We start from the raw sequence: 20,523 nt of genomic DNA, 5'->3' as shown, positions 1-20,523 counted from the left end.
TTCTTCTCTTTATTCCACTGATGGCCAGGTCAGATCTGCTTTATCTTAGTTTCATATTTAAATTTGTCTCATGTCTTAGTGCTAGCACATCAATCTGAAAAACATGAAGGTAAAAAACAAAACACAGCAAAGTTTCTTTGCGTGCTTCTTAGCCACTGCTAAAACATTTGTAAGTTCTGTAGAGATAGCAATCAAAACATTTTTTTTTCAACTAAATCAGGAATGAACAGAAATGGAATCTTTTCTTGAAAAAGATCTTTACATTTATGCATATTTCTGGCTGAGCAAGTACTATGGCCTCGACAGAACTGACATCCCAGATTTTCTCTACTGGTTAAAATCAATTACCAGCCACATGGTCACTCAAGTCTTAAATACTGGAGTATTTGAGACTTTTATCCTAACTTCTTTTTAATTAGCTATTATGTCCCATTAAGGCTATTTTGAAAATTCTCTTGAATTTATCCTATCTCACTATTGGTACATCTCTGCTTCAGTTCTATCCCTAATCATCTTAACAGAAACAACAGCTTTCTGTTTCATTCAGAAAACAGATCATTTGCCCAAATACAATCTTCACTATGGCCCATATTTATGTGAGCTGTGAGGATTGAAGGTCATATGTATATTTAAGAGCAAAGCTTAATGACCAAGTAAGAGGAAGGGACATTTACCCAAGTTTTTAATTTTTTAAAAACTCTTTTATTTTGAGTATGACCTACATATAGAAAAAGTATAAAAAGCAACTTTGCAGCTCAACAAATTATCAAAATACTCATGTAGCCTTCACCCATGTGAAAGATTAGAACATTTCTACAACCCATACCTCTTTACTCCCTCTCAATCACAATTTTTTTCTTCTCCCCAAAGGTAACTCATTATTCTGACATTTATCTCTGCATTTTATTGTGTTTATGTTTGATCTTAACTATATAGCTTTAATGGTATCTAGACTCTAACTCAACACTGTATGTGTTTTACAAGTTCTCGCTTATCATACCGTTTGCTCCATTTGAGTATGAACTAGGTTGACTGTTGCCTTCCCTCAGGCCCTGAGAACATCTTATTCATTTAATAGTCCTCTGTTTTTTTTATTATTCTCTGTCACAACACATTCCACCATGGCACTGAAATTCCTATAAAAGAGGCCCTTCTGTCTTCCCCTCGGGTCCCAGCTGGACGGGAGGCAACCTGATGAAGGGTGCCACGAGGATGGTAGGGTTTTGTGGCCGACTTTCCTTCTAAAAGCTTTTACAGAAAGGATAACGGATACCTCGTTACTAGACTTCTAAGGGCCACTGCAGGCTGACTCAACTATTACTATAGTTGACCCTTGAACAGCATGGATTTGAACTGCCTGAGTCCGCTTATATGTGGGTATTCTTCAATAGTAAATACAGTACCACATGATCCCTGGTTGGTTGAATCAGAGGATGTGGAGGAATCATGGATATTGAGGGCCAACTCTAAATTATACTCAGATTAACCCCTTCCTTCCTTGTTCAAGGATCAATTGTATGTCTTAATAAAAGTGCCTCTGGGAAGGCACCTTTTTGTTTTCATTTGAAAACAAGGTGAAATGCTTTTGCCTTACTTTGGGAAAGCAACATAAAAACAACACTCCTATCCCTTTAAATGAAAAGGAGCTGTCCAAGCCATTGGCACATTCATGCAATAGGTGCTCTATATGCATGGTATGATTATTCTCATAATCAGATAATTTTTCAATGAAATCTTTCTTAGTTGTGTGTACAGTTACTAGAGGTATGTATAATTCTCTGTCCTATTTGATATTTTAAGTATTATTAAAAAGAACTAAAAAATGCATTTAGGTCCTTTATGGTTATGCTGGCCAACTCATTGAAAAACTTTTTAAACTGTAATTTGTAATACAAAATTGTGTGTTTGTAAGCCCTGTTGTCTACATTTCCTATCCCTAGATATTTTATGTTTCTGTACCTTTTCTCTTCCTCTTTCCTCAGACTGAAGTTCCTTGCCATCTTCCTTTCAAGGCCATTTTCCTGTGACAGGCCTTCTAGGAAGGCTTCCCTGAACTAAAGTTTGGGAACATTACCCTCTTTTATGCTCTCATCACTGACTTGTCTATGTCTACCCCGTTAATTAATATTATATTGAAACACTCTGTTTTTCCCATTGAACTAAAGCTCTTCAAGATCAGTAACTGTTTTCTACATTTGTTGCCCTCCAGCACAATGCCAATCATAGACACATGATTACTATTGGTTGAACTGAATTAGTGATTTCTAACTCCCAAAGATGATCAAGCAAAGACTAAAAATTGTGAAGTTCTTTAAGTGTGATCCCCCAGACCAGCATCTCAGTGTCATCTGCGAACTTATTTGAAATGTAGATTCTCCAGTCCCATTTTAGACTTAGTGAATCAGAAACTCTGAAGGTGCGGCTCAATTATCCGTGTTTTAACAAACCTTCCAGGTAATTCTGAGACAACTTAAAGTTTGAGAATTCCTGATCTTAGAGGAGTTGGTTGACCTTTGAATGAGGGCGAGGTCTAAACGCCTTTTAAAATGTCTTCTGATGCTGAAATCTCATGATCATATAAAAAGTTCTACAACTTCTATTTCCAAAATAACTTTATTTATTTTTCCTGTCGACTAAAAACTGGTACTTGCCAAGAGTATTTGCTAGTGACAGAACAACAAGGATGTTTGCCATCTGCATGTGCTGCTGCAGCTGCTGACTTTTGACACTTCCTGAAAAGAATTCAGGATGAAGAGTGAGGCACTCTGTGCTCCAGGGAAACTGGTGGGACATGTCTTTAGATAGATAGATATTTTCAGGAACTGATTTCATGATCCCAATCCTTGAATCTTCTGATATCTAGTTCAGTTCAGTTTAGTTGCTCAGTCATGTCCCCATGGACTGCAGGATGCCAGGCCTCCCTGTCCATCACCAACTCCCGGAGTTTACTTAAACTCATGTCCATTGAATCAGTGATGCCATCCAACTATTTCATCCTCTGTCGTCCCCTTCTCGTCCTACCTTCAATCTTTCACAGCATCAGGGTCTTTTCAAATGAGTCAGTTCTTCGCATCAGGTGGCCAAAGTATTGGAGTTTCAGCTTCAGCATCAGTCTTTCCAATGAATATTCAGGACCTATTTCCTTTAGGATGGATTGGTTGGATCTCCTTGCCATACAAGGGACTCTCAAGAGTGTTCTCCAACACCAAAGTTCAAAAGAGTCAATTCTTCAGTGTGAGACCAGCTTGACAAGCAGGGTTTCCGAAAGTGTGATACGGCAAGAGAATGAGAAACAAGACACAAGGATTCAGAGAAAAGCGAGGATCGGGGGACCAACACCACTCCAAGGTGAAGGTGCCAAAACTGAATCCAAGCCAGCTTTATTATACTGTCAGCCATCAATGAAAGAGTATGCGGGGAGTTAAACTATAACTCTTGTGGCCTTCAGGGCCAAAGAACAAAATGATCATTAACCATTGAGTAATTAGGAAACAGTAATCAATAACAAATCAGTACTAAGACTAACATTCTTCTCTATAGATTTTCCACCAGATACATGTAACATGTGGCTCTGAGACGCCAGTTGAGAAATAATCTGGGGTTGGTTTTCCAACCCCAGGATCATATCTTGTTTTCAAGATTATGAACCATTCCCTCTGGACTTGTTCCAAGAGTCTCATGCCTTATAGCATCCAGTTTATCAATAATTTTAAATTTCTTTTGCAGCCCTTGCCGGGACCTGCTTTTCTTTTATTCTTCCTGTCTCCTACATTTCTGTGTTCAGCTTTCCTTATAGTTCAATTCTCACATCCATACATGACTACTGGGAAAACCATAACTTTGACTAGATGGACATTTGTTGGCAAAATAATGTCTCTGATTTTTAATAAGCTGTCTGGGTTGGTCATAACTTTTCTTCCAAGGAGCAAGCCTCTTTTAATTTCATGGCTGCAGTCAATATCTGCAGTGATTTTGGAGCCCCCAAAAATAAAGTCTGTCACTGTTTCTATTGTTTCTCCATCTATTTGCCATGAAGTGATGGGGCCAGATGCCATGATCTTAGTTTTCTGAATGTTGAGTTTTAAGCCAATGTTTTCATTCTCCTCTTTCACTTTCATCAAGAGGCTCTTTAGTTCTTCTCTTTCTGCCATAAGGATGGTGTCATCTGCATATCTGAGGTTACTGATTTATCTCCTGGCAATCTTGATTCCAGCTTGTGCTTCATCCAGTCCAGCATTTCTCATGATGTACTCTGCATATAAGTTAAATAAGCAGGGTGACAATATACAGCCTTGATGTACTCCTTTCCCGATTTGGAACCAGTCTATTGTTCCATGTCCAGTTCTAACTGTTGCTTCTTGACCTGCATACAGATTTCTCAGGAGGCAGGTCATGTGGTCTGATATTCCCATCTCTTGAAGAATTTTCCACAACTAACCAATCTGGTCTGATATCTAGAAAAGTACTAAATCCCTTCATGGTGACATCAGCTCCTGATGACTAGCAGAAAACCTTTTGTAAAATAAGTGCTTGATTGCATTGAACTCCCCCTTTCACCAAAATATATATTGACCTTTCACCATTACCTCTTTGGAGCAATCTCAGAGCTCTCTGAGGTGCCATCTCCCAGGCTGCGGTCTTCATTTTGCTCCAAATAAAACTTAACTCACAATTCTCATGTTGTGCATCTTTTCAGTCAACATTCCTCTGTGTGTGTGTGTTAGTCACTCAGTTGTGTCCGTCTCTTTGTGACCCCCTGAACCAGAGCCAACCAGGCTCCTTTGTCCATAGGATTCTCCAGAAAGGAACACTGGAGTGGGTTGCCATTTCCTTCTCCAGTATTTAAGTTGAAATCAAGTTTAGGAAGGAAAAACACCCTGTTGCTGCTGCTGCTGCTAAGTTGCTTCAGTCGGGTCTGACTCTGTGCGACCCCATAGACAGCAGCCCACCAGGCTCCCCTGTCCCTGTGATTCTCCAGGCAAGAACACTGGAGTGGGTTGCCATTTCCTTCTCCAGTGCATGAAAGTGAGAAGTGAAAGTGAAGTCGCTCAGTCGTGTCCGACTCTTAGCGACCCTATGGACTGCAGCCTACCAGGCTCCTCTGTCCATGGAATTTTCCAGTTGAGAGTACTGGAGTGGGGTGCCATTGCCTTCTCCAAAAACACCCTATAGGTGTTTATTTTCTTGTTTTGATTAGTTCAGTGCTTTGATAGAATTACTGGGAAGCAGACAGTTCGCTGTGGGTGCCTTAACTGTAAGCATGGGGATTAGATGTTGAATGAATGTTTCAGCGAGGTTCGAGGGTCTCCAGGGGTGCTGCCTCTCATCCAGTGCTGATGGCTCTCCAATACAGTTCCGACTTTCAGATTTCATTCCAAATAGTAGCAGCACAGTTTTAAAGCCATGAAACTTATACTGACACAGCTACTTTCTCATTTGCCCGTATGAACTTGACACTGCACTAGATTTTCGATACTTTATGCTGATTCTTTGAAAAAGACACTCTCTTGTGAATGTTAATGCATCTGCTGTCTGCCTTATGAGTGCTTTCCTACATATGAAAAAAATCCAATTTAGTGCCAGGCATTAATCATATATTATTTGCACCTGAAGATGAAAGGTACATCTTAAGAAAATCCATCATGATTACAGTGAAACGTAAACAAAAAGCAATGGTGTTAACATGATCAAGGACTTTTTGGCCATAAATTTTGAGATCAAAGGTGTTTTATATCGTCTTTCAGAAAACTACATGGTCTCCAAGCACTCTAGCTAATGAACAATTCTACAGTAATTTTATGCTGTGTGTCTTTAATAGCATCTGACCTTTTGTTGCTTTGGCATATTATCCAGGGTGCCTAGAAGCATGCCAACAATGAATATACCACTTTATCATTTGTCCTTCTTGCTGTCTTTACCATTAAAAGGAATGAAGAAATACACACATCATCTTTACAGTAATCATAGCCAACTTTTCTTTTAAAATTTCTTTTATTGTAATTTGTAATAGCAAACTGTATATTTACAGCTCCTGTTACCTATTCTTCCTGCCAAGAGGAACTTAGATAATAAGCTTTATACATATAAGCACATTAGCATGTATTATTAACATGGGTTATTTCTGAGATTATATAGCAAAATAAAGCACACTGTGTTATATTTCAAGGGCTATATCTTTTAGTTTAACTCAGCTAGCCTTTACAAAAGACCTTCTATGTGCAGGCAGTATGAAGACATGAGAAATACTAAGTGACACCTAATCCTTGCTCTCAAGGAGCTTGTAGCCTTATAACCAAGCTGGATATAGAAACAAAAACATTGCACTCACACACACACACACACACACACACACACACACACACACAAAGAAACAAAACATTGCACACAAACCCAAAGTTGTATCAACACATTTAATGTGCATATATTTAACCTAAAACACATTTTTGCTACATTTAATGATTAAAATATCCAGCTGATACACTCTTTATATCACGCCTGCTTTTGTAAACATCTCTCATCTTGCTTATGGTGGCAAGAGATATGGAGGGTCTTCTGGGGTAACTTCCTCATCACTGCTTTGCAAGTTCCTATTGCTCATTGTAATTGTTTGCTGGGGCTGCCAATACAAAGTGTCCCAGGCTAGGTGGCTTCAACAGCAGAGATTAATTTTCTTACTCTTCTAGAAGTGAGAAGTCCAAGATCAATGTGTTTGCAGGATTGGTGTCTTTTGAGTTCCCTCTCCTTGGCTTGTAAAGGACAGTCTTCTCCCTGTGTGCTCCCATGGTCCTCCTCTGCTCATGAATGTGTCCTAATCTACTTTTCTTATAAGGATGGCAGTCACGTTACATTAGCCAACCCTCGCTTATGACCCCATTTTAACTTAATCGTTTCTTTGAAGTACTTATCTCCAAAATAGAGTCACATTTTAAGGTCCTAGGGGCTATGACTTCAACATACGGACACAACACAGCCCATAGCCCCCATGTCCCATCACCTCTGATGTCTTTGATTCCAGCGCATGAAACTTTCATCATGAACTTCTGTCTTTTCAGCTCTATTACTAACCCATCAAGATCTCCAGTGTGGAAGTTATATTTTCCAGAGTCATCATTTCTTTATGACTTGCCTTTTTTTCCCATCCACCTGTGTCTTCTTAATGAGTTTAACCTTATATTACCATGGCCTTAACCTTAAACCTCTCAAGCATCTACCCTATTTATCATATGCTGAACTATTAATTAGCTTGATTATAAAAATCAGCTAAATGTGAAAGTTAGTGTCCCTGTGAATTCATGGTTTACTTGTCAGTGGCTTTGGGTTCTGAGTGATAATTGACAACCTTTCATCCTTCAGGTTTCTTACTTGTTCCTTGTCACAACACGTCTTGAACATCCAAACTCCTTTGTATCTCAGAAGAGAACTTTGCTTCTTTTTAAAATTAAAAATGATCTGTTAAGTTCTTTAACTTTCTTTTTATATGTGCATAAGTTAACTTATAGTTCCTCCTATTTCTTCTCTCCAAATCCAAAAGAGGACTTTTTTTTTTTCTTTAAAGCAAATTATTCAGTCCCCTCCTATTGTTTTTGGTGGTGGTGGGGGTGCAGGGAGTGGGGTGGGGAAGGCAACTCTATCAATTAACAGCTTCTTTAACTTTTGTTTCTCTCCTGTTCTTTTCCTCTCAGTACAGAGAAATACTGGAGTAATTCACACCTTCAACCAACAAACACAAAGCTTCTCTATGTTTTTTGTCTTCATTGTCTGGCTTTTTATAGCCAAGTTTCTTATAGAAGTAGTTTATTTGTTGTCCTCTTTTCCTCACTGTTCAAACTGTTCTGTTTTCTGCCTCCACCATCCCACTGAATTTGATTTTACCAAATTACTACTGACAACTTTGAAGCTAAAAGCAATGGACACTTTATAGTTTCTTGGCTTTCCTTAAATGTCTTTCCCAGACTTCATTTTTGTCCAACTATTATTTAAATTTTTAGTCTCATTTTGAGGAACATGGAAGACTTCTTTTACACCTTCAGATAAAGGAGTTCTTAATTCGTTTCCCCACATACCCTATGCATATCTGTGTCATTGTACTGCATTTGTTTCAACCTTGTAACCCCTCTGCTTGGAGTGTGGAACTAGGCTTAGCAATTTGGAAGAGTTAAGTGAAAGCTTGTTGAATGAAAGTTCTCCCATCTTGCCACTTCAAGTGAGCTTGATTTAAGCACCTAAGAGCACATGTGCTTATGAATACATGACAAATGGATAAGAAAGCTGTAGTACATATACACAATGGAATATTACTCAGCTACGAAAAAGAAAGCAGCAGCAAAAAGAATGCATTTGAATCAGTTCTAATGAGGTGGATGAAACTGGAGCCTATTATACAGAGTGAAGTAAGTCAGAAAGAAAAGCACCAATAGAGTATACTAATGCATATATATGGAATTTAGAAAGATGGTAACGATGACCCTACATGTGAGACAGCAAAAGAGGCACAGATGTATAGAAGAATCTTTTGGACTCTGTGGGAGAAGGCGAGGGTGGGATGATTTGAGAGAATAGCATTGAAACATGCATATTATCATATGTGAAACAGATCACCAGTCCAGGTTTGATGCATGAGGCAGGGTGCTTTGGGCTGGTGCACTGGGATGACCCTGAGGGATGGGATGGGGAGGGAGTGGGTGGGGGGTTCAGGATGGGGAACACATGTACACCCATGGTTGATTCATGTCAATGTATAGCAAAAACCACTACAATATTGTAAAGTAATAAGCCTCCAATTAAAATAAATTAATTAATAAAAAAATAAAAATAAAAATGTTTTGGAACTTGTAAAAAAATAATAAATAAGTATATTTATATATATATATATGCATGCATGCGTGCTAAGTCACTTCAGTTGTGTCCGACTCTTTGTGACCCAATGGACCGTTAGCCCTCCAGGCTTCTCTGTCCATGGGATTTTCCAGGCAAGAATGCTGGAGTGGATTGCCGTGTCCTCCTCCAGGGGATCTTCCCAACCCAGGGATCAAACCCACATCTCTGATGTCTCCTGCATTGGCAAGCTGCTTCTTTACCACTAGTGCCACCTGGGAAGCCCTGATATATACATACATATGTATATATACATACACACACACACATATATGTATACATACATATGTATATATATACACACATGTATATATGTATACACACATATGTATATATACATACACATATATATGTATATATACATACACACATATAATGCTATATTGTATAATATTATATATATATATATATATATATATAATTTTTGCCATTTCTGCCATTGAAGAAATATACAGGTAGCATCATGTGTCTAAAATACTCCAAAAAGTACTGGTGATTTTAGATTTTTCTATAGCTATGTGGTATAAGTAACTAAATGATATTATTTTAAAAGTTGTATCTATTGACCTCACTATGGCTTCAGGGAAACTAAAATGTAGCAAAGGTAGCCAAATATTCACAATCTGAATAAGCAGCAATTTTCCTATTCTCTAACACATAACATGAAAATGAGTATGACATGAAATAAGCATAAAGGAAGGACTGCGAATATAAGGTTATTTATCATGAAAGTCATTCCTTATGATTGTTTTTCTTAATAAAATGTTCTGGATGATAATGAAATATGCATAAAAACAAAATGAATGCTCCATTTCTTTTTTTTTAATTTATTTTTATTAGTTGGAGGCTAATTACTTTACAATATTGTAGTGGTTTTTGTCATACGTTCATATGAATCAGCCATGGATTTACATGTGTTCCCCATCCCGATCCCCACTCCCACCACCCTCCCCATCCCATCCCTCTGGGTCTTCCCAGTGCACCAGCCCTGAGCACTTGTCTCATGCATCCAACCTGGGCTGGCGATCTGTTTCACACTTGATAGTAAACTTGTTTCAATGCTATTCTCTCAGAACATCCCACCCTCACCTTCTCCCACAGAGTCCAAAAATCTGTTCTATACATCAGTGTCTCCTTTTCAGTCTTGCATATAGGGTTATCATTACCATGTTTTTAAAGTCCATATATATGCTTTAGTATACTGTATTGGTCTTTATCTTTCTGGCTTACTTCACTCTGTAAAATGGGCTCCAGTTTCGTCCATCTCATTAGAACTGATTCAAATGAATTCTTTTTAACAGCTGAGTAATATTCCATTGTGTATATGTACCATAGCTTCCTTATCCATTCATCTGCTGATGGGCATCTAGGTTGATTCCATGTCCTGGCTATTATAAACAGTGCTGCGATGAACATTGGGGTACACGTGTCTCTTTCAGATCTGGTTTCCTCGGTGTGTATGCCCAGCAGTGGGAATTGCTGGGTCATATGACAGTTCTATTTCCAGTTTTTTAGGGAATCTCCACACTGTTCTCCATAGTGGCTGTACTAGTTTGCATTCCCGCCAACAGTGCAAGAGGGTTCCCTTTTCTCCACACCCTTTCCAGCATTTATTGCTTGTAGACTTTTGGATAGCAGCCATTCTGACTGGCGTGTAATGGTACCTCATTGTGGTTTTGATTTGCATTTCTTTGATAATGAGTGATGTTGAGCATCTTTTCATGTGTTTGTTAGCCATCTGTATGTCTTCTTTGGAGAAATGTCTGTTTAGTTCTTTGGCCCATTTTCTGATTGGGTCTTTTATTTTTCTGGAATTGAGCTGCAGGAGTTGCTTGTATATTTTTAAGATTAATCCTTTGTCTATTGCTTCGTTTGCTATTATTTTCTCCCAATCTGAGGGCTATCTTTTCACCTTGCTTACAGTTTCCTTTGTTATGCAAAAGCTTTTAAGTTTCATTAGGTCCCATTTGTTTATTTTTGCTTTTATTTCCAATGTTCTGGGATGTGGGTCATAGAGGATCCTGCTGTGATTTATGTCAGAGAGTGTTTTGCCTATGTTCTCCTCTAGGAGTTTTATAGTTTCTGGTCTTACATTTAGATCTTTAATCCATTTTGAGTTTATTTTTGTGTATGGTGTTAGAAAGTGTTCTAGTTTCATTCTTTTACAAGTGGTTGACCAGTTTTTCCAGCACCACTTGTTAAAGAGGTTGTCTTTTTTCCATTGTATATCCTTGCCTCCTTTGTCGAAGATAAGGTGACCATAGGTTCGTGGATTTATCTCTGGGCTTTCTATTCTGTTCCATTGATCTATATTTCTGTCTTTGTGCCAGTACCATACTGTCTTGATGACTGTGGCTTTGTAGTAGAGTCTGAAGTCAGGCAGGTTGATTCCTCCAGTTCCATTCTTCCTTCTCAAGATTACTTTGGCTATTCGAGGTTTTCTGTATTTCCATACAAATTGTGAAATTATTTGTTCTAGTTCTGTGAAGAATACCATTGGTAGCTTGATAGGGATTACACTGAATCTATAGATTGCTTTGGGGAGTATAGCCATTTTGACAATATTGATTCTTCCAATCCATCAACATGGTATATTTCTCCATCTGTTTGTGTCCTCTTTGATTTCTTTCATCAGTGTTTTATAGTTTTCTATATATAGGTCTTTTGTTTGTTTAGGTAGATAAACTCCTAAGTATTTTATTCTTTTTGTTGCAATGGTGAATGGTATTGTTTCCTTAATTTCTCTTTCTGTTTTCTCATTGTTAGTGTATAGGAATGCAAGGAATTTCTGTGTGTTAATTTTATATCCTGCAACTTTACTGTATTCATTGATTAGCTCTAGTAATTTTCTGGTAGAGTCTTTAGGGTTTTCTATGTAGAGGATCATGTCATCTGCAAACAGTGAGAGTTTTACATCTTCTTTTCCTATCTGGATTCTTTTTATTTCTTTTTCTGCTCTGATTGCTGTGGCCAACACTTCCAAAACTATGTTGAATAGTAGTGGTGAGAGTGGGCACCCTTGTCTTGCTCCTAATTTTAGGGGAGCTTTCAGTTTTTCACCATTGAGAGTAATGTTTGCTGTGGCTTTGTCATATATAGCTTTTATTATGTTGAGGTATGTTCTTTCTATTCCTACTTTCTGGAGAGTTTTAATCATAAATGGATGTTGAATTTTGTCAAAGGCTTTTCCTGCATCTATTAAGATAATCATATGGTTTTTATCTTTCAATTTGTTAATGTGGTGTATTACATTGATTGACTTGTGCATATTAAAGAATCCTTGCGTTCCTGGGATAAAGCCCACTTGGTCATGATGTATGATCTTTTTAATATGTTGTTGGATTCTGTTTGCTATAATTTTGTTAAGGATTTTTGCATCTTTGTTCATCAGTGATATTGGCCTGTAGTTTTCTTTTTTTGTGGCATCTTTGTCTGGTTTTGGAATTAGGGTGATGGTGGCCTCATAGAACGAGTTTGGAAGTTTGCCTTCTGCAATTTTCTGACAGAGTTTGAGTAAGATAGGTGTTAGCTCTTCTCTAAATTTTTGGTAGACTTCAGCTGTGAAGCCATCTGGTCCTGGGCTTTTGTTTGCTGGAAGATTTCTGATTACAGTTTTGATTTCCGTGCTTGTGATGGGTCTGTTAAGATCTTCTATTTCCTCCTGGTTCAGTTTTGGAAAGTTATACTTTTCTAAGAATTTGTCCATTTCTTCCAAGTTGTCCATTTTATTGGCATAGAGCTTCTGGTAGTAGTCTGTTATGATCCTTTGTATTTCAGTGTTTTCTGTTGTGATCTCTCCATTTTCATTTCTAATTTTGTTGATTTGGTTCTTCTCCCTTTGTTTCTTGATGAGTCTGGCTAATGGTTTGTCAATTTTATTTACCTTTTCAAAAAACCAGCTTTTAGCTTTGTTGATTTTTGCTATGGTTTCTTTGTTTCTTTTGCATTTATTTGTGCCCTAATATTTAAGATTTCTTTCCTCCTACTAACCCTGGGGTTCTTCATTTCTTCCTTCTCTAGTTGCTTTAGTTGTAGAGTTAGGCTATTCATTTGATTTTTTTTCTTGTTTCTTTAGGTAAACCTGTATTGCTATGAACCTTCCCCTTAGCACTGCTTTTACAGTGTCCCATAGGTTTTGGGTTGTTGTGTTTTCATTTTCATTCATTTCTATGCATATTTTGATTTCTTTTTTTTGATTTCTTCTATGATTTGTTCTTTATTCAGAAGTGTGTTATTTAGCCTCCATATGTTGGAATTTTTTAATGGTTTTTTTCCTGTAATTGAGATCTAATCTTACTGCATTGTGGTCAGAAAAGATGACTGGAATGATTTCAGTTTTTTTGAATTTACCAAGACTAGATTTATGGCCTAGGATGTGATCTATTCTGGAGAAGGTTCCGTGTGCACTTGAGAAAAAGGTGAAGTTGATTGTTTTAGGGTGAAATGTCCTATAGATATCAATTAGGTCTACCTGGACCATTGTGTCATTTAAAGTTTGTGTTTCCTTGCTAATTTTCTGTTTAGTTGATCTGTCCATAGTTGTGAGTGGGGTATTAAAGTCTCCCACTATTATTGAGTTATTGTTAATTTCCTGTTTTATTCCTGTTAGCATTTGCCTTACATATTGTGGTGCTCCTATGTTGGGTGCATATATGTTTATAATTGTTTATTTTATCTGATATGAGTATTGCAATTCCTGCTTTCTTTTGGTCTCCATTTGCATGAAATATTTTTTTCCAGCCCTTTGCTTTCAGTCTGTATGTGTCCCTTCTTTTGAGGTTGGTCTCTTGTAGACAGCATATATAGGGGTCTTGTTTTTGTGTCCATTCAGCCAGTCTTTGTCCTTTGGTTGGGGCATTCAACCCATTTACATTCAAGGTAATTATTGATAAGAATGGTCCTGTTGCCATTTGCTTTGTTGTTTTGGCTTTGTGTTCATACAGCCTTTCTGTGTTTCCTGTCCAGAGAAGATCCTTTAGCATTTGTTGAAGAGCTGGTTTGGTGGTGCTGAATTCTCTAAGCTTTTGCTTGTCTGTAAAACTTTTGAATTCTCCTTCATATCTGAATGAGATCCTTTCTGGGTACAGTAATCTGGGTTGTAGGTTATTCTCTTTCATTACTTTAAGTATGTCCTGCCATTCCCTTCTGGCCTGAAGAGTTTCTGTTGAAAGATCAGCTGTTATCCTTATGGGAATACCCTTGTGTGTTATATGTTGTTTCTCCCTTGCTACTTTTAATATTTGTTCTTTGTGTTTGATCTTTGTTAATTTGATTAATATGTGTCTTGGGGTGTTTCACCTTGGGTTTATCCTGTTTGGGACTCTCTGGGTTTCTTGGACTTGTGTGACTGTTTCCTTCCCCATTTTGGGAAGTTTTCAGCTATTATCTCCTCGAGTATTTTCTCATGGCCTTTCTTTTTGTCTTCTTCTTCTGGGACTCCTATGATTCGAATGTTGGGGTGTTTCACATTGTCCCAGAGGTCCCTGAGGTTGTCCTCATTTCTTTTCATTCTTTTTTCTTTCTTCCTCTCTGCTTCATTTATTTCCACCATTTTATCTTCTACCTCATTAATCCTATCTTCTGTCTCCGTTATTCTACTGTTGGTTCCCTCCAGAGTGTTTTTGATCTCATTTATTGCATTATTCATTTTTAATTGACTCTTTTTTATTTCTTCTAGGTCCTTATTAAACATTTCTTGTATCTTCTCAATCCTTGTCTCCAGCTTATTTATCTGTAACTCTATTTTGTTTTCAAGATTTTGGATCACTTTTATTATCATTATTCTAAATTCTTTTTTCAGGTAGATTCCCTATCTCCTCCTCTTTTATTTGGCTTGGTGGGCATTTTTCATGTTCCTTTACCTGCGGGGTATTTCTATGCCTTTTCATCTTATTTATATTGCTGTGTTTGGGGTGGCCTTTCTGTATTTTGGTAGTCTGTGGTTCCTTTTTATTGTGGAGGTTTCTCCCAGTGGGTGAGGTTGGATGATTGGCTTGTCAAGGTTTCCTGGTTAGGGAAGCTTGCATGATGTTCTGGTGTGTGGAATTGGATTTCTTCTCTCTGGAGTGCAATGGAGTGTCCAGTAGTGAGTTTTGAGATGGGTCTATGGGTTTGGTGTAACTTTGGGCAGCCTGTATATTGACGCTCAGGGCTATGTTCCTGCGTTGCTGGAGAATTTGCGTGCTATGTCTTGCTCTGGAACTTATTGGCTCTTGGGTGGTGGTTGGTTTCAGTGTAGGTCTGGAGGCTTTTGGATGATCTCTTATTAACTAATGTTCCCTGTAGTCAGGAGTTCTCTGGTGTTCTCAGGTTTTGGGCTTATACCTCTTCCCTCTGGATTTCAGTCTTATACTTCCAGTAGCCTCAAGACTTCTCCATTCATACAGCACTTATAATAAAAACTTCTAGGTTAATGGTGAAAAGATTCTCCATAGTGAGGGACACCCAGAGAGGTTCACAGAGTTACATGAAGAAGAGGAGAGGGAGGAAGGAGATAGAGGTGAGCAGGAGGAGGAAAGGGGGGATTCAAGAGAAGAGAGACAGATCTAGGCAGTACTCTGTTCCCTAAGTGTTCTCCGTAGCTCAGAACACCCACAGAGATGCACAGAATTGGATTGAGAAGAGAAGGGGGAGGAAGGAAATAGAGGTGATCTGGGGGAGAAAAAGGAGAGTCCAAAGGGGGAGTCAGTATTTTATATCAATTTTGGACATTTAAGAATCCAACCTTCAGTACCCATTTTTACTGAGGAGTGTGATTACTGAATGCTTCATTTCAAAGAATGTCAATGGGAATTGTGGGAATAATTTAACAGATAGACATAATTAGTATGATAGCTGTTGAATAACTTAAACTGGGGTAAAGCAGGTAATTATACAGGACGGTACTAGCCCAGTGGTGGTTTATGTTTCATATGGAACTTAGAGATATGAGTGAGACTCTGACCATAATTAGATAAGTACAAAAGTAAATAAATTCAGTTGTCTGTCTTGTCTATAAAAATATTTCCTTTGGATTGCCATTTCCTTCTCCAGAGGATCTTCCTGACCCATGGATAGAACTCGGGTCTCCCACAGTATAGGCAGGTGCTTTTCGGTCTGAGCTACCAGGGAACTTCATATTTCCTTTAGGTTTATAAAAAAAGAGATAAGACATTCTAAGTTCAGTCAGTTTTTATTATGTACTTCTTCTCTAAGTGTGGCACATTTTTTTCCTTATTTCTTGGAAGTATTGTTTTTAATTTATCATGACACCTGTACATTTTTATTTTCTTAAAATTAATTTGGGCCTCATCTAACTAGAAAATGTGACCATACTTTAAAGAGTATTAATTAAGCAAGGAATTCATTAGGTTGAAGTGGCTCTGATGTCATGGCACCTACCTCAGCAAAGCACAGTCTGAACCTGTAAATACCTGAAGGTTATGAAATCAAAATCTAATGACTGCCAATAATTTCAATAATTTCCTTACTTTGCTTCCATTTTTTCTCTATAAAAGTTTTTCTCTAGCTCCTGTTTGTTCCTAAACACTACCACCAGTTTGGTACTGACCAGTTAAGATACTAAAAAGCAGAGAAATTACTTTGCCAACAAAGGTTGATCAAGCAAAGCTATGGTTTTTCCAGTAGTCATGTTATGGATGTGAAAGTTGCACTATAAAGAAAGCTGAGTACCAAAGTATTGATGCTTTTGAACTGTGGTGTTGGAGGAGACCCTTGAGAATCCCTTGGACTGCAAAGAGATCCAACCAGTCCATCCTAAAGGAAATCAGTCCTGAATATTCATTGGAAGTACTGATGCTGAAGCTGAATCTCCAATACTTTTGCCACTTGATGCAAAGAATTGACTCATTTGAAAAGATCCTGGTGCTGTGAAAGATTGAAGGTGGGAAGAGAAGGGGGCGACAGAGGATGAAATGGTTGGATGGCATCACCTACTCGATACACATGAGTTTGAGTAAACTTCGGGACAGGGAGGCCTGGTGGGCTGCAGTCCATGGGGTTGCAAAGAGTAGGACTTGATTGAGCGACTGAACTTAACTAAGATCAATTCTTGCTTAAATAAATTATGAAAATTTAAGGTGCCTCAATTTATCTTTTAACCATAGAAAAGAGGCCTTCCTCATAGCTCAGTCAGTAAAGAGTCTGCCTGCAATGCAGGAGATCTGGGTTGGGAAGATCCCCTGGAGAAGGAATGGCAACCCACTTCAGGATTCTTGCCTGCAGAATGTCATGGACAGAGGAGCCTAGCAGACTACATCTATGGGGTTGCAGGAGTTGGACTCGACTGACGGCTAAGCACACATGGCTTTTGAAAAGAAACCACAGATACAGCCTACACAATCTCATTATTACCTACATTATTACCTATTAGCCTGAAATAGAAGATTGAGAAACTAGGGAGCAGGACAAATACAGGACTTTCTTGAGCTCAAATAGGATGAGAGTGATGAGCCAGTGAAAGGGTATCATTCAGAAGCCCTCAGTGGCATCCAGGCTTCAAAATGAATGTTTAGTGGTTTTGAATTAGTGGCTCAAGCACAGTTTAATCACTTGGGTTAAACTCTGTTGTTTCCTTGGTGGTACATTAATCTTGTGGCAGGTTGGCAGCCTCTGATGTGTCCTCTTATTTATAACACTATCCTTGGAGGTGGAGACATTGTGAGGGAATTGTGTTTGGAGCCCAGCCATTCTTTACCAGGCTGCTTTCTGTTTCAACTTGCCCACTGTAAATGTAGTTTGTAAAGTGTGTACTTCTGCATTAGTGAAGAATCCTCCTTATTATGAGCAAAGGACCAAAGTCTACATGAAATTAAAGCTTACAAAAACACCATAAAATTTATTCAAATTGAATTCATTCCTTGCTCTTTTTCATAGGGATGAATGTGCTTTATTTTCCAACCTGCTTTCACCATCCTTAATTTTAATTCAGAGAGAGATTTTTACATTGGTTTACGAAGTGAGAGGGCTTCCCTGGTGGCTCAGGTAAGAGACCCATGTTCAATCCCTGGGTTGGTAACATCTCCTGGGGAAGGAAATGGCAACCCACTCCAATATTCTTGCTTGGGTAATCCCATGGACAGAGGATGCTGGCAGGCTACAATCAATGGGGTCACAAGAGTCAGATATTACTTGGTGACTAAACCACCACCAAGAAGTGAGAAGGAGACTATGGGCAAGAATTAGTAAGAATGAAGGCCTATCTTTTGTAACCTTATAGACCACAATTTTTTAAAATCCCTAATACTTAATAAATCACCCTTTAGAACAATAACTTCTCCTTTGGAAGAAGTTTTACAAGAAGGAAATGGTACACTTTCAAGAGGATGGACTTGACATCATATTACTTGTGTTGTGCCAAGATCCAATAGGAATCTGACACCCTACATAGAAATTCTGGGAGGTGGTACCACTATTGTCCCCACAGTGCACTTGGAACAGTTGAGGCTGAGTGGGAGCAGTTGAGGCTGAGGTTTCTTGTGTCATATTTGCCAGAACTGAGATTCAAGCCTAAATTTGTTTGCTTTCAAAATCACATGCTTTTGGAGAAAAGGGAACCCTCCTACACTATTGTTGGGAATGTATATTTTTCCAGCCACTATGGAGAACAGTATTGGTTCAGCTCAGTCACTCAGTCGTGTCCAACTCTTTGCAACCACATGGACTGCAGCACACCAGGCTTCCCTGTCCCACACCAACTCCCAGGCAGGAGGAGAAGGGGACAACAGAGGATGAGATGGTTGGATGGCATCACCAACTCAATGGACATGAGTTTGAGCAAGCTCCAGGACTTGGAGAACAGTATGAGGTTCCCTAAAAATCTAGAAATAGAGCTACCATATGATCAGTGAAAAAGTTGGCTTAAAACTCAACATTCAGAAAGCTAAGATCATGGCATCTAGTCCCATCACTTCATGGCAAATAGATGGAGAAACAATGGAAATAGTGACAGACTTTATTTTTTTTGGGTTCCAAAATCACTGCAGATATTGACTGCAGCCATGAAATTAAAAGACACTTACTTCTTGGAAGAAAAGTTATGATGAATTGAGATAGCGTATTAAAAAGCAGAGACATTACTTTGCCAACAAAGGTTGATCAAGCAAAGCTATGGTTTTTCCAGTAGTCACACAGATGTGAGAGTGGGACTATAAAGAAAGCTGAGCATCCAAGAATTGATGCCTTTGAACTGTGGTGTTGGAGAAGACTCTTGAGAGTCCCTTGGACTGCAAGGAGATCTAACCAGTCCATCCTAAAGGAAATCCATCCTGAATATTCAATGGAAGGACGCTGAAGCTGAAACTCCAATACTTTGGCCACCTGTTGCGAAGAAGTGACTCATTTGAAAAGACCCTGATGCTGGGAAAGATTGAAGGCCGAAGGAGAAGGGGATGACAGAGGATAAGATGGTTGGATGGCATCCCCGACTCAACGGACATGAGTTTGAGTAAACTCCAGGGGTTGGTGATGAACAACATGGAGGCCTGGTGTGTTGCAGTCCATGGGGTGACAAAGAACTGGACACGACTGAGTGACTGAACTGAACTGAATGATCCAGCAATCCTGCTACCAGGCATATATCTGGAGAAAACAATAATTTGAAAAGATACATGTACTCAAATGTTTATTGTAGCAGTATATACAGTGGTTAGGACATGGAAGCCACCTGAATGTCCATCAGCAGAGGCATGGGTAAAGGAGATGTGGTGTGTATATACAGTTGAATATTACTCAGCCGTAAAAATCATCATAACATCTGAAGCAACATAGAGGGACCTAGGGACTGTTATACAGTGAAAGTAAGAGAAAGACAAATATACGATATTGGTTAAATGTGAAATATTAAAAAAAAAAGGATACAAATGGACTTATCTACAAAACTAAACTAGAGTTACAGTTCTATTTCCAGTTTTTTAAGGAATCTACACACTCTTCTCCATAGTGGCTGTACTAGTTTGCATTCCCACCAACACTGTAAGAGGGTTCCCTTTTCTCCACCCCCTCTCCAGCATTTAGTGCTTGTAGACTTTTGGATAGCAGCCATTCTGACTAGCATGAAATGGTACCTCATTGTGGTTTTGATTTGCATTTCTCTGATAATGAGTGATGTTGAGTATCTTTAATCAGTTTGTTAGCCATCTGTATGTCTTCTTTGGAGAAATATCTGTTTAATTCTTTGGCCGGTTTTTTGATCAGATCATTTATTTTTCTGAAATTGAGCTGTAGGAGTTGCTTGTATATTTTTGAGATTAATCCTTTGTCTGTTTCTTCATTTGCTAGTATTTTCTCCCATTCTGAAGGCTTCTTTCACCTTACTTATAGCTTCCTTCATTGTGCAAAAGCTTTTAAGTTTAATTAGGTCCCATTTGTTTATTTTTGCATTTATTTCCATTACTCTGGGAGTTGGGTCATAGAGGATCCTGCTGTGATTTATGTCAGAGAGTGTTTTGCCTATGTTTTCCTCTAGGAGTTAGGACCAGCAATCCCACTGCTGGCTATACACACCAAGGAAACCAGAATTGAAAGAGACACGTGTACCTCAGTGTTCATTGCAGCACTGTTTACAATAGCCAGGACATGGAAGCAACCTAGATGCCCATAGGCAGATGAATGGATAAGAAAGCTGTGGTACATATACACAATGGAATATTT

The sequence above is a fragment of the Odocoileus virginianus genome, chromosome 3 (genome assembly GCF_023699985.2).
Source record: "Odocoileus virginianus isolate 20LAN1187 ecotype Illinois chromosome 3, Ovbor_1.2, whole genome shotgun sequence".
In the NCBI taxonomy this organism is placed as follows: Eukaryota; Metazoa; Chordata; class Mammalia; order Artiodactyla; family Cervidae; genus Odocoileus; species Odocoileus virginianus.
This window is presented reverse-complemented; position numbering follows the sequence as displayed.